Below are 13,342 nucleotides of genomic sequence, written 5' to 3' on the forward strand. Positions count from 1 at the left end.
AATTAGTGCTGCGGGCCCATTAGCAGCATTTGATTTACAGGCCCTGGGCACACACAGTTCACTGTACTAGCGACTTACCAGTAAATCAAATATGGCAATAATGGAATTACCAATCCATAATAACAATTTACAGGGAAATCATATGCACTTTAGCACTGATCAGCACTGGTAAAGTGCTCAGAGTCATAAAACCAACAGAAACAGGTCAGAAACAGAAGGCCAAAAAGCAAAAAGTCTAGAGATAAACCCGCTGAAAAAGCCTGGTCTAACACCTGCCTTAATTGTGCTCAGAGTCATCATGTGATCATCAGAGGCTGTACCTCTGCCCCTCTATTACGAAATGTTTTTTTATGGGTTCACTACCTATCTTTTGTAACGCTGTCAACCAACAAAAAAATGGCCAGCGTAATATTTTTGGTGGAGATACTGCAGTGTTAACGGAACTGTAGTCATGTACAGCAATAGTATTTTTTTGATGAACAAAATTAAGGGGAGGAGTATCTGGCATCTAAAAAAATGATGTGTTTTTCTAGCCACTTAGACCTCCGGTGCTGTCGACTCAAGTGACACTGCAGGAGGAGAGTCAGTTGGAGGGGTAAAAGCAGCCGCGGAAGGTGGAGGGAGTTACAGTGGGGCGGGGAGGGGCGGGGTGGAGGGTGCTAAAAACCGGCATATGGATAATTGCAGGTAAGTAAACAATTTAATTAATAAAACGAATTTTGTAGCACGCACTGAATCGCATTTTGCGATGCAAGGCGCACTACGAAATTCGTTTTATTAATTAAATTGTTTACTTACCTGCAATTATCCATATCCCGGTTTTTAGCACCCTCCACCCTGCCCCTCCCCCTTCCGCCTCCCTCCCCACCGTAACTCCCTCTACTGGCCGCGGCTGGGTAAAAGCGTCTGCAGGCTTATTGACAATTACTATTATACCCACTCGCTACAAGAGCATTGTTGTGACTCATGATTGTGAACCCCCCACTAAACCAGTTGCAGCAGTGATTGAGGTATGGACTCTTCTACGGCAACTCAACAAAATCTCACATACTAAATGCTAAAAGTGATGGCTTGAAGGAAATGGGAAAAAATGGAAGGTTAAAAGAAAGGATGAATGAAATGGTATATGAGTGAAAGGGTACGTGGGTGGATGAAATGGGACATCAGTGGGTAAAGGAATGGATGGGTGAAATGATGAGAAAGGGTCGATACTGAATGGATGGATACTGGATTGGACTTTTTGGGGAAAGACTGGATGAGAGAAAGTAAAGCTTGAATCATATTGGCTATGGGTGAATATAGAAGAATGAAAGGGTAAATTCATATTCGGATTGCTTGGATGAATAAGTAAGGGAGCTTTTCTGGAGAGGGGTAAACTTTGTTTTATGGTAATCAAAGCTATGGTTCAAAGTGCGGATATTTTCATTATATATTTGCTCAACTCCTGTGACACACTGTATTTTTAAGCGAGGCAGATATGTATCCCACCCATCGTCATTCATCACCCTCCTCCTCCCTGACCATGGCATTTTGCAACATTGCCACCCATCACTGAAGTGCAGTATGGTTCAATTCATGACCTCAGTGTTCACTACGCAATGTGCGTCAGCTTCAGTTAATGTGGCATTTACAAAGTTTTCAAAGCATGGCAAACCAAACACACAAAGTGTGTTTCCCTTTGCCCACTCAGTCACCTCTTAATAATTCACTATTTCATTCTTTCCTAAGAATTTCCATCCCAGAGTTTCAAAAAATTGAAAAATCCATTTTTGTCATGTGCCACATTGTTATGGCCATGTGAAGTGATTCATAAATATATTTCATGGTTTCTCATAACAGATTTATGCCTTTTCAAATTTTTCCTTTTCGACTTTCATCAATTACAGTGACTGAAATAAGCCAAAGCTTAGTAACATGATGATGATCAGTGACACCCCACTATTCTGTGGCAAAAGCTGTACCAACACAGCCTGATCCACCTACCTTACCCTGCAGTAGAGTAAAACATGTTTTCTTTTGTTGAAAATAATTTGCTGAGGAATGCGAGGCCAGTTAGTAAAGTAGGACTAAGTGCCTAATTTCAAGTTTGGCACAAGGGATACTCTGTTACAAATGTGCCAAATACAATCTATACATCCCGTTCCTTTCTCTGTAGTGCAGTGCATCATTTTCCACACAGTCAACTTATGGCATACAGGATACATGTGTTTTAGACGTGACTTGTGTGGTGTAGTATCTTATTAATTATCCTTCTGCCTCTTTGGAGTCAGGGTAAAAAAGTGAAAGGCATTTGGAGTAGAGCAGGGCCATTGGAAATAAAGATAGGTAATTATCAACTACAGCTGCCCTAGCTGCAGACAGTAGCAACATACCTGACTCACTGGCTTGCATGCCTCCATTAATATGGCACAACACAACTTGTACTTCATAGTGCATAATACCTAACTCATTAATGAGAAGTAATTTATTTTTATGTTTTCACTCATAAGTGTCTGTTTAGTTACTAAAAAAAACATTTAAAGAAAATTGTAACGGAGTAGGGACAAGTACCCAGAGGGAATGGTGGAGCCCTTGCCCTGCTGACTGTACGTCTCCGCCCTATCCACAGACCAATGAGTGGGAGGACGGACTGAGCAGAACGAACGGGACAAGTACCCAGAGGGAATGGTGGAGCCCTTGCCCTGCTGACTGTACGTCTCCGCCCTATCCACAGACCAATGAGTGGGAGGACGGACTGAGCGGAACGAACGACACGGGAGAAGAGAGCGGCTCCTTTAAATGGGCGTTTGCATCAGAGACAGAAGACCCAGCGCCGAAGGACGTCACAGGACCCGGATTGGGTAAAAGCCAGGAAGTGTTGTACACGGGGTGTGTAATCACCCCGGAGGAGAAGGCAGAAGGAAACGGAGCAGAGACGAGAGAACGAAGCGGAGAAGGAGAAGAAGCTAGAGTCTACCCGGAGGAACACCGCGGAGAGGACGGAGGACCCGAGACCAGAGGTGAGCCAGGAGGCCAACGACCCCGTGAACCGCCGTGCCACACTCCCGAGGGAGGAGTGTGGCTGTCACAGGTACGGCGGCGTTGGGCGGCCTGGGTGGGGAGACGGAGTGCGCGAGAGTAGCAGTGTAAATGTCCCTGTTTGTCCCTTCCCTCTGTCGTTTACCCTACCATCCACTTCCTTTTCCCTTTCCGACCCCTCCGTACCTCCTTTCATACCTGAAGTTCACGAAGCACTGTATATAGAGGAAACACGTGTCACTGGGTTCGCCCTCACTTCCCCCGGTTCCCCTGGTGCACCTCTTATAGAGGACTGTGATCTAACGGCATCCCTCTTTTTGTTGGTCTCTTCCATGGTACGGAGTCGACATCCGGTGTAAAGAACCCCCACCCGACATCAGTGAGAGACGGAGGAAGACCAGCGCCACGGACCAAAGCACCTTTGCCCGAGAGAGACTGATATTAAGACACAGAAAAACGTTTATGTCAAAACCGAAAAGAACCCTGAAAATAAAGCCATCTTTGAATCCAATACCTGTTGTCACGGTCGTCCCTACTCCCACGCCCACAAAAATAAATCAAATCACTGTTTTAAAAATAAAATTGGCCTTGTGACTCTCCAAATCATAATCACTTCAAATTCCAATGGCCCTCGGGGCCCAGCAATGTCCTGCTACTGTGCAAAACACACTTGTTTTAAACAAGTGTTTGCACAGAGCATTACTTACAATTTTACAATTTTCTTTTTCTTGATATAGCTACTCCTGCTGGTCCACCCATATCACCCACCAGGCATGAGATAGCGGCCCACCTGCAGCAGGAGAGGCTGGACCATATCCAACAGGAATATCGGCGGCTTGTGGCCCAGGCTGATGAAGAGACAGAAACCGCTGCTTCTAAGCCAGATCTCACGGCACCCAGTAGTCACCCAGAGCCTCCAGCCTCCAGCCTCCCGCCATTCCAATGCGGCACTACGGCCAGCTGCCAGGGGCCCTGACTAAAAGTGCTGCCGCCCCCTCTCACTCTGATAAGACATTGCTGCAGTGCATCCTGTACTGGTTGGACGGTATGGAGAGCCGGCTCAGCAGGATAGGACAGAGCCTGGAGCAGCATCGGACCCAAATGGACAATGCCCTCTTTTAGCCCTTTATTAAAAGTTTTGTTTTGGTGGTAGGGACCAGGTTTTTTTATTTGTTGAACATTTTTTATGGACATTAGTTGTGGAATGGGGATGGGCCAATTTGTTTGGGGGAGGGATAGACCTGTTGTGTGTGGAACGGTGGGTTTAAATTTTTTGTAAAAATAATTAAGGGAAAAAATAATTTTCATCACAATTTATGCTTGAAGTACTTTATTTGTGTTTTACTTTTACTTTGCATTGCTGCTTTTTTACTCAGCCTATTATTTTAATCCAATTTGATGGTCAAATAAGCTGTAAATCCGCAGTCAGATAGCCGTATAGATATGGCAATGCACACCCCCCATTCTAACCCTGTGGTAACAGGCCCAGAGGACCAGCTTAGGGTGGCAAGGAGAAGGATGCTAGGACAGTGGTGTGGGGGACCGATAAGGTGCAACAGGAGGGCTATCATAGGGCCCGGAGAGAGCATAGTCCCCACCAACAACAAACGAGTGGGGAATCCACTTCAGCAGCCTTCAATAGCCGGTATCTACTAGTAATAGACCCCCCCACCTGCATCTTGCCCTTACACAGTGGTCCAGACAGGTGTGCCAGGACATATTAATACACATGAAGAATCAACTATACAGTTAATTAATAAAGTGGTGACTGGGTGCGCAAGTATGCTGGATTTAACATCACAGAGCATCAGCACATTCTGATGGCCAGGAGGGTCTCTTGGATTGGTAGGTCGAGGAAAGTTTTTCCAGGAGATAGCTTAATTGTCACATTTAGACACCCTGAACTAGCGCATAGGATCCTTTCACACTCAGCGGGTTTATTTGCACTAGAGTCCGGTATGAAACCTTTGCCATTGGGCTTTTTTTACAGGTTTCCACCCAGTTGTAATCTCCCACAATGTTATGTAGGACAGGAGGAGGGATCCGCGTGGGGAGTATGCCTTTGGCTCTAAGTAATGCATTTGCCCCATTGAGGGACCTGAACGACATTGACTGACTGCATCAGCGGGAAAGTGTGGGTAGAGGTAGTGATATCTATTTAGTTGGCACTGGCATAGTAGGTAGGAGCGAGATGCTCCACCTGGGGGCAACACCACAAATCCCATTGGAGTGCAGGGATTCTAGCGTCTCGGCCAGACAATATAGATAGGGCTGTCACCACGTTCAATATTACTGGGCTGCATGAGTTTTGCGAAGGGATGTCGGGGGAGATATAAAAATTCTGTCATGGAACAAAACAGGCTTGTTTAGTAAATTCTTGGATGACCAATGGCTCAGTTATGTTAGGAGGTTCCATATAATATGCCTCCAGGAAACATGGGAGCCAGGGAACGATTTTTTCATTGAGGGATATAAAACCTTCTTTAGTTCTGCAGTAAGATCGGTCTCCGGCCGGGCAAAGGGGGGTCTGATTATGTTTATAGATTTGAGAGTGCAGAGCAGCTGGAAAAACCTGGCATGGGACTCGAATGTTGCCCAAGGAATCAAATTCTAGAACAATACCTACAGGTTAGCTTTAATTTTTATAATGCAACGTCAAACGTGCAGGGTCTGAACAGTTTCCAAGTACTAAATCCACGGATGTAGTATACAAGGGGGAGAGGGCTGGCACAATCACAATTGATTCTAGTTGGGGACTTTAATTGACATCTGTGCCCAAATTTGAGGGTGGCCCAGGGTGACTGGTCATCGTGTTCATTAAGCAAGGGACCACACATGGTGCACACTCTGGAGGGGCAGGAACTGACTGGTTTACTATATACTTATGGGTTGACCCACACAATAGATTTGATCACTAACAATAAAGGTATTGCAACCCACCCGAATTTTAAAGGAAGAGGATGTCATTCATATATTGATTTTATTTTAGTTTCCTTTTTACTGAAAAGGTGTATCTCAACCTTTGACATTTTATTAGCGTGTATAGTGATCATAACCCACTCATTGTATCTCTTGTTGTCCCACACTATCCCCCAGCATTAAATAGATCCTTATGAGGTCCAATAATTGCTGCAACAGACCAATGTAGGAGGTCGCACAGGGCCCAGGTTGACCCTGATGTTTTTAACACTTCCCTGTTGAACAGAGGCAAGCCGGATATTCTGAAATGTTTAGTTTTGGAAGTACTAGGGGTTGAACTAGTATATGCTGCTTGAAGGAACATTGCGAAGTTAGCGGATAGTTTACTGAAATTCCCCGCACATGCCCCCAGTCCGTCCCGCCCCAGGTGGTTTGGTAGCCAGTGCTCAGGGGCGCTAAGAGAGCTAAAAGTGGCACTGAAGCAGGTTCCGAGGGATCTGGTGAGGGTTGCGGCTTGTCGTTTAAGTTACAAACAAGCTGTCAAGGGACGAAAGGGCAAATTACAGCGGAAAGCCTGGGAGGAGCTCACAGAGCCAGCGGAGTTGAAGGACCCTACCCATTTTTGGAGAGTAATTAACAACCCTTTTTTTAAAGAGTCAAATAACCCTGGGTTAAGTAATAATATTTTACCACAGCAATAGCAGCAGCATTTCCAGGGTGTGTATAATCACACTCAGAGACTGGAAGAGCCGCTGGCTTCAAACTCATTACTAAACCACAACTTCTTTACCTTCACTTTGGATGAGGTGAGAATAGGGATTGAGGGGCTTACGAGGAACAAGGCGCCAGGACCGGATGGGATCCCACCAGACCTCTTCCGCTGTAATATAGAGGTCTAGGCCCCGCTTCTAACAAGGGTATTAAATGCAGCAATAATTTCAGTAATGCCAGCTTCCTGGGCCACAGCCATCATTATGCCCATTATTAAGAAAGGTGAATGGGCTAGCCCACACTGTTATCACCCCATATCACTAACTGATGTATCAGTAAGGGTTTTGGGGCAGGTTGTTGGAATAGACAGATGCCAATCAAATTATCACTGATGTCCAATAAGGGATCCGACTGGGGAAATCAACCATAGATCAATGCCTCAATTTGTATCTTGTCACTGCAAAATATACAGTAGTTAAGTCAGGGGCATTGTATTTAGCTTTCATGGACCTCACAGTGGCCTTCACTCGTGTAAATCGCCCCAAACTGTGGTCAATCATGGGTGACCTCGGGGTGGACCCGGTAATAATGAACATTTTAAAATTGTTACATTTCAATACCTGAGCGGCAGTCAGATATACACAGGATGGGAAAGTAACAGATTATTTTACGTTCGCACGTGGGGTCAGACAGGGATGCATATTAGCGCCGTTCCTGTTCACCTTATATGATAATGGCCTAGATTCTACCCTAAGTGCTACTGACGTAGATACCTGAGGATAGGCTCAAGAGCGGTCTCGGCTCTTCTTTATGCACACAAAGCGGTGCTTCTTGCCCGCACGCCAAAGGGTTTGCAGCTCTTAATTGATGGCTTTGTGACTGTTATGGAAAACTTGGATATGTCCCCCAATCTCACAAAGTCATATATTATGGAAATGGAGAAGAAGCCATGTAAATTGAATAATTATATTATAGGCACACATATATTATGGAAAGTCCCAGCCTTTTCCTCTTTAGGCATTTTTTTCAATGGACATTTGAACTTCAAACACCTATTAGAGGAGAAGTGCCTCACCCTGACTAGGTCAACATTTTAAAGTTATATAATTCAATGTGTTGTTCTAAGGTTTTATATGGAAGCGAGGTTTGGGGATTTGTTAAGGCTAATGAGTTGCAAAGTGAGGAGAACAAGTATCTTAGGCATTTACTGAGAGTCCATCATAGCACTTCATCATATAGTGTTCACGAAGAACTGGGGCTCCAATACATTGCCGACTTGGTGACAGTTAAACCCCCTACTCTGTTGTGTGAAGGTGTGGTCAAATACAGAGGTGGGTTTGAGTAGGCTGGTCATTAAGGACTGTCTCTCCTTAGATCATGCGTTCAAAATATGTCTGGGATTCTCTTTTTAATCTAGGGCATGAAGAGCTGTTCAGTAAGCATGGGCGTAAAATCCGTTCCGCTCGCGGAATTTGCGGATTTTCGGTAAATTCGCAATCCGCGAACTCTAGCAAATTTCCCAAAAATCCGTCGATTCGCACGCGGCGGATTTTTTTGCTTGGTGATACAATATTGCGGCGCGCGGCGTGGCGCACGGCGTTCACTTTCCGTCATTCAGCGTTTGCCGAGTTGTTTTTCTCGATATTTTGCAAGTGCTGCGCCATTTTGGATCTTGCTGTGGGATCCCGCGGGAGTTGGCGCCCGCGAATACGTAATCGCGGCTTGCCACCTTACCTTGCACAGCACGCATCGCGAGAGTTCGCAATTGCGAACACGTAGGTGCGGCGGGCAGGAACAATCTCGCACTCGCGAAATAGAGATTTTGCAATTCTGCACAAGAAATCCACCAGCAAACAGCATAAACCTTCAGAAAATAATGATTTTTATCAGAATCACTCCTCAGGTTGACATTTGCCTGCACTTTTGTTTGCAAGGAGTCCATTTTTTTGGGGGGGGAGGAAGGAAGTGCCCCACAGTCTCCAACTTCCTGTTCCTGTCCAGCAGGCTCCTCCCAGTGCTTTCTTCATGTGCTGGTCACTTTCATTTGGACCTTAACCTGGAAGGATTACTTTTTGTGGGTGCTGCTGGATATTTGGATTTGAGGCCTTTTTGACTTTCTTTGGATCACTTTTGGATTAGAAATCAACTTTCACAAGTAAGTTTGTTTGGGGCATTACAGTTGCTGCAACTACAATTTTGTAACTTTTTCAGAACATTAAATAAAATATATTGTGGGTAGCCACAGTATCCAGTAGGACCAGGGTTGGTTATGGGTGCATGATACAACTGTTTTGTTGAATTTAAACATCATTGAGGCCATGGATGGGCTGGGATTGTGCTTAATTTTGTGTTTTTTGTCGATTTTTTGGGGCTGCTGTTGGGGCCTTTTGCCCAGGGGTAGTGAGTGGTGCATGGACTGAGTCTGCCTGTGGGGTCTCACTCTCTTTAATGTAAACATCCTGGATGGCATTGGATTGTGGTGATTTTTGTGTGTTTTTCGGTTTTTTTGGGGTGCTACTGTTGATTTGGACTGGCTTTGTGGGTGGTGGTGGTGGCCATCTTGAGTGCTGGTACAGGCAACATGTGCTTGGGGTGCCAGGGGCCATTTTGAAGAGAGGCAGTGTCTGAGGCCTGCACTTATTTTGCCTAGCTTTCATCCATCATTCCCAGGGGTAGTGAGTGGTGCATGGGCCTAGTCTTTCTGTGGGGTGTCTTCTTGAAATTAAACACCATTGAGGCCATGGATGGGCTGGGATTGTGCTGAATTTTGTGTTTTTTGTCGTTTTTTTGGGGCTGCTGGTGGGGCCTTTTGCCCAGGGGTAGTGAGTGGTGCATGGGCCTAGTCTTTCTGTGGGGTGTCTTCGTGAATTTAAACACCATTGAGGCCATGGATGGGCTGGGATTGTGCTGAATTTTGTGTTTTTTGTCATTTTTTTGGGGCTGCTGGTGGGGCCTTTTGCCCAGGGGTAGTGAGTGGTGCATGGGCCTAGTCTTTCTGTGGGGTGTCTTCTTGGATTTAAACACCATTGAGGCCATGGATGGGCTGGGATTGTGCTGAATTTTGTGGTTTTTGTCGATTTATTTTGGGCTGCTGCTGGGGCCTTTTGCCCAGGGGTAGTGAGTGGTACATGGACTGAGTCTGCCTGTGGGGTCTCACTCTCTTTAATGTAAACATCCTGGATGGCATTGGATTGTGGTGATTTTTGTGTGTTTTTCGTTTTTTTTGGGGTGCTACTGTTGATTTGGACTGGCTATGTGGGTGGTGGTGGTGGCCATCTTGAGTGCTGGTACAGGCAACATGTGCTTGGGGTGCCAGGGGCCATTTTGAAGAGAGGCAGTGTCTGAGGCCTGCACTTATTTTGCCTAGCTTTCATCCATTATGCCCAGGGGTAGTGAGTGGTGCATGGGCCTAGTCTATCTGTGGGGTGTCTTCTTGAATTTAAACACCATTGAGGCCATGGATGGGCTGGGATTGTGCTGAATTTTGTGTTTTTGTCGTTTTTTTGGGGCTGCTGGTGGGGCCTTTTGCCCAGGGGTAGTGAGTGGTGCATGGGCCTAGTCTTTCTGTGGGGTATCTTCTTGGATTTAAACACCATTGAGGCCATGGATGGGCTGGGATTGTGCTGAATTTTGTGGTTTTTGTCGATTTTTTGGGGGCTGCTGTTGGGGCCTTTTGCCCAGGGGTAGTGAGTGGTGCATGGGCCTAGTCTTTCTGTGGGTTGTCTTCTTGAATTTAAACACCATTGAGGCCATGGATGGGCTGGGATTGTGCTGATTTTTGTGTGTTTTTTCGACTTTTTGGGGTGTATAACTAATGTTCCTCTGTCTTCCATTGCTTGTAGGTGCACAAGAGAACCACCAGTGCCAGGAAGAAGTCCGGCTGCGGTGTGTGCAGCACAACGTCACGTGTGGCCACAGACAACTCTGCAACCTAGCCCGACAGGCTGCTGAGCGTGATGATGAAGTCGACGAGGAGGCAATGGGAACACCAGAATCATTGATGTTAACTAGTACACCACAACCTACCGCTTCCATATTTCTTACTCGCCAGAAGGGACCTCCATCCACCTCGACCTCAATTAGTGGTGGTGAAAGTGCACAACATAGTAAAGTTCAGCAATACACATCTTCCACTTCATCTGGCATTAGCAGCACGGCCACCACCAGTATCGCCTCCTCCGGCCCCCACAGACATTTCAAGTCCGCAGTTTGGGACTTCTTTAGTGTTTCCACAAAAAGGGAAAACATAGCCATTTGTAGCATTTGTAAGCTTGCAGTTAGTCGTGGTAAGCTTGGTACCAACTATGGGACTGGAGGCCAGAGAGGTCATCTTAAGAGACAGCACACTGTCCAATGGTTGGCGCACCTAAAGGAGATCAAGGAAGCCCGAATTGCAAGTCGAGAAAACGTTGATGTTCCATCTGATGATGACGAGGAGGAAGAAGTGTCACACACTTCACTTACACCCAGTACCCCTGGGAGCCACACTAAGAGTGTGGGACAGAGTGAGACACCAATGCGAAAAAGTTCATCAGAGAGCGTAACTGGGTCGAAGAAGTCATCATCATCATCCCGTAAAATGGTCCAGGGCAACATTAAAACAATGTTGTTTTCAGACGCGCCATATGACCGCAACCACCCAATGGTGCGTCTGTATAACACTAAGCTGGCTAAAATGCTAGCGCTGGATCTTCTCCCTTTTTTTTTTGTAGAAGGGGTTGGTTTTCTCGAATTAGTGGCAGCGCTCTGCCCTAAATGGAAGGTTCCTAGCCGGTACTATTTTGCCCGAGTTGCAGTTCCAGCACTACATGAAGATGTGCTGGAGGTGATTGGGGCAGCTTTGCAGAAGAGTGCTGTTCACACTATACATCTCACAACAGACATGTGGACCAGTGGCGCAGGCACTGATTACATGTGCATCACTGCACACTGGGTCTCTTTTTCAGGGGTTAAAGCAAAGCTAAACGCAGGTGCTGACCTGGACCAAGTTTTTAAAGCTGCTCGGAAACATGCAACACTAGCCATGTTTGGCTTGGAGAAACGTCATACAGCACAAAACATTTTGAATGAGTTCAACACAAAGGTCTTTCACTGGCTGTCTCCAAAAAAACGCGGCATTGGCTATGTTTCCACGGATAATGGCGCCAATGTAGTTAAGGCCATGGAACTGGGTGACTATTTCAGAGTGCGGTGTTTGGCGCACTGTATAAACCTGGATGTTAAAAAATTCTTAGATAAAGAAAGTCAAGCATGCCAGTTAGTGGTCACCTGCCGAAAAATGTGCAACCATTTCAGCCATTTTTTTAAGGCACGGAAGCATCTGAGGAGCCTGCTACATGAACGTCGAATGCCAGTGAAAGCACTCATCCAGGAGGTGCCAACACGTTGGAACCCAACCTTCTACATGCTTGAGCGTCTGTATGAGCAGTTTACGGTACTCGATCAGTATTTCTTAACAATGGGTACAGCAGTGAAGGAGGACCTGAGGTTAAATGCGGCGCAATGGGAGCTAGTTAAAAGCCTGACAGACATGCTTCGTCCTTTTGAGTTCTTCACGCGTGCAGTCAGCAGGGAGGACTGTAATTTGGGAAAAGCTATCCCATTGTTGCGCATGCTGGAGCACAAACTGAAGGCGGTGTCTTCAAAGTTTCAAAACGATGAAGAAAAGCAAGAAGCTTTTGTTTTGGCAGAGAAATTATTAGAGCGCCTACGTGGCGATGAACGTCTTCAAAAGATCCACTCAGAACAGCATTACATTTGTGCTACTATTCTGCATCCACGCTACAAAAAGGCGCTGGCAGGCTCTGCATTATTTCCTTTTAGTGATGAAGATGCTACAAAGTACAAACGTTGGGTAGCCTGGTCAGCCATCAGGTTTGAAAGAGAACGGAAGCAAATTGAAGGAAAAGGCAGTACATCAGCATCATAGGTTAATCAGAAAAGGCCACCTCACATTGGGTGGATGTGTATCCAGATGTCATTGGAATACAACATCTTTGTTAAAATACCCCTCACACACCAAAAGGGCCCTTGGTGTCATGCTTCATCATCGGGGTCTTCCCGTCCCGCTGCGGGGCGGGGCAGTGCTGCGACAAGCGGATACGCTGGAGCACCTTTTAGATGGAGGTGCTATGTGTTAGGAGTGAGTGTCAGTGGGGTCAGGGGTGATATAAGGTGTGAGTTAAAAAATACCTGGCCTAGTGGAAAAAAGAATTTTATTAAACACTGGCTGGTATTATTAAAAGGAAAAAGTGAAGCGGAGAGATGGAGCAGGTTAATGGGCTCTCTCTCCTAAGTGGGTCAACATGTTTCGAGGCGCAAGGCCTCTTCATCAGGACCTAGGGGAGATCCCCCTGTCACTCACTAATGTTTCTCCACACAGGTAGAAAAAGGTGTATGTACAAAAAGTGAACAAAAAAGGACTATGTGAGTAACTACAATTTAATAATTACAACACATATATGCTACCACACTAATAATGTAGTTTGCCTGCAAGGTAAGAATAATAGATTAAAATGCGCCGATCCCAAGGTGCGCTTAATTCTAATTTACCTGTAATAGAAAATGAGAAACACACAGAAATATACAAGATAGGGGATCATACGTAAATAGTGAGGATTGTTGAAGTATTCCTTCAGAAAACACACAGTCAGTCACACACTTAGTAAGTAACACACAGATATTGAGAATAGCC

This window comes from Lissotriton helveticus, chromosome 5_1 (assembly GCF_964261635.1).
Source record: "Lissotriton helveticus chromosome 5_1, aLisHel1.1, whole genome shotgun sequence".
In the NCBI taxonomy this organism is placed as follows: Eukaryota; Metazoa; Chordata; class Amphibia; order Caudata; family Salamandridae; genus Lissotriton; species Lissotriton helveticus.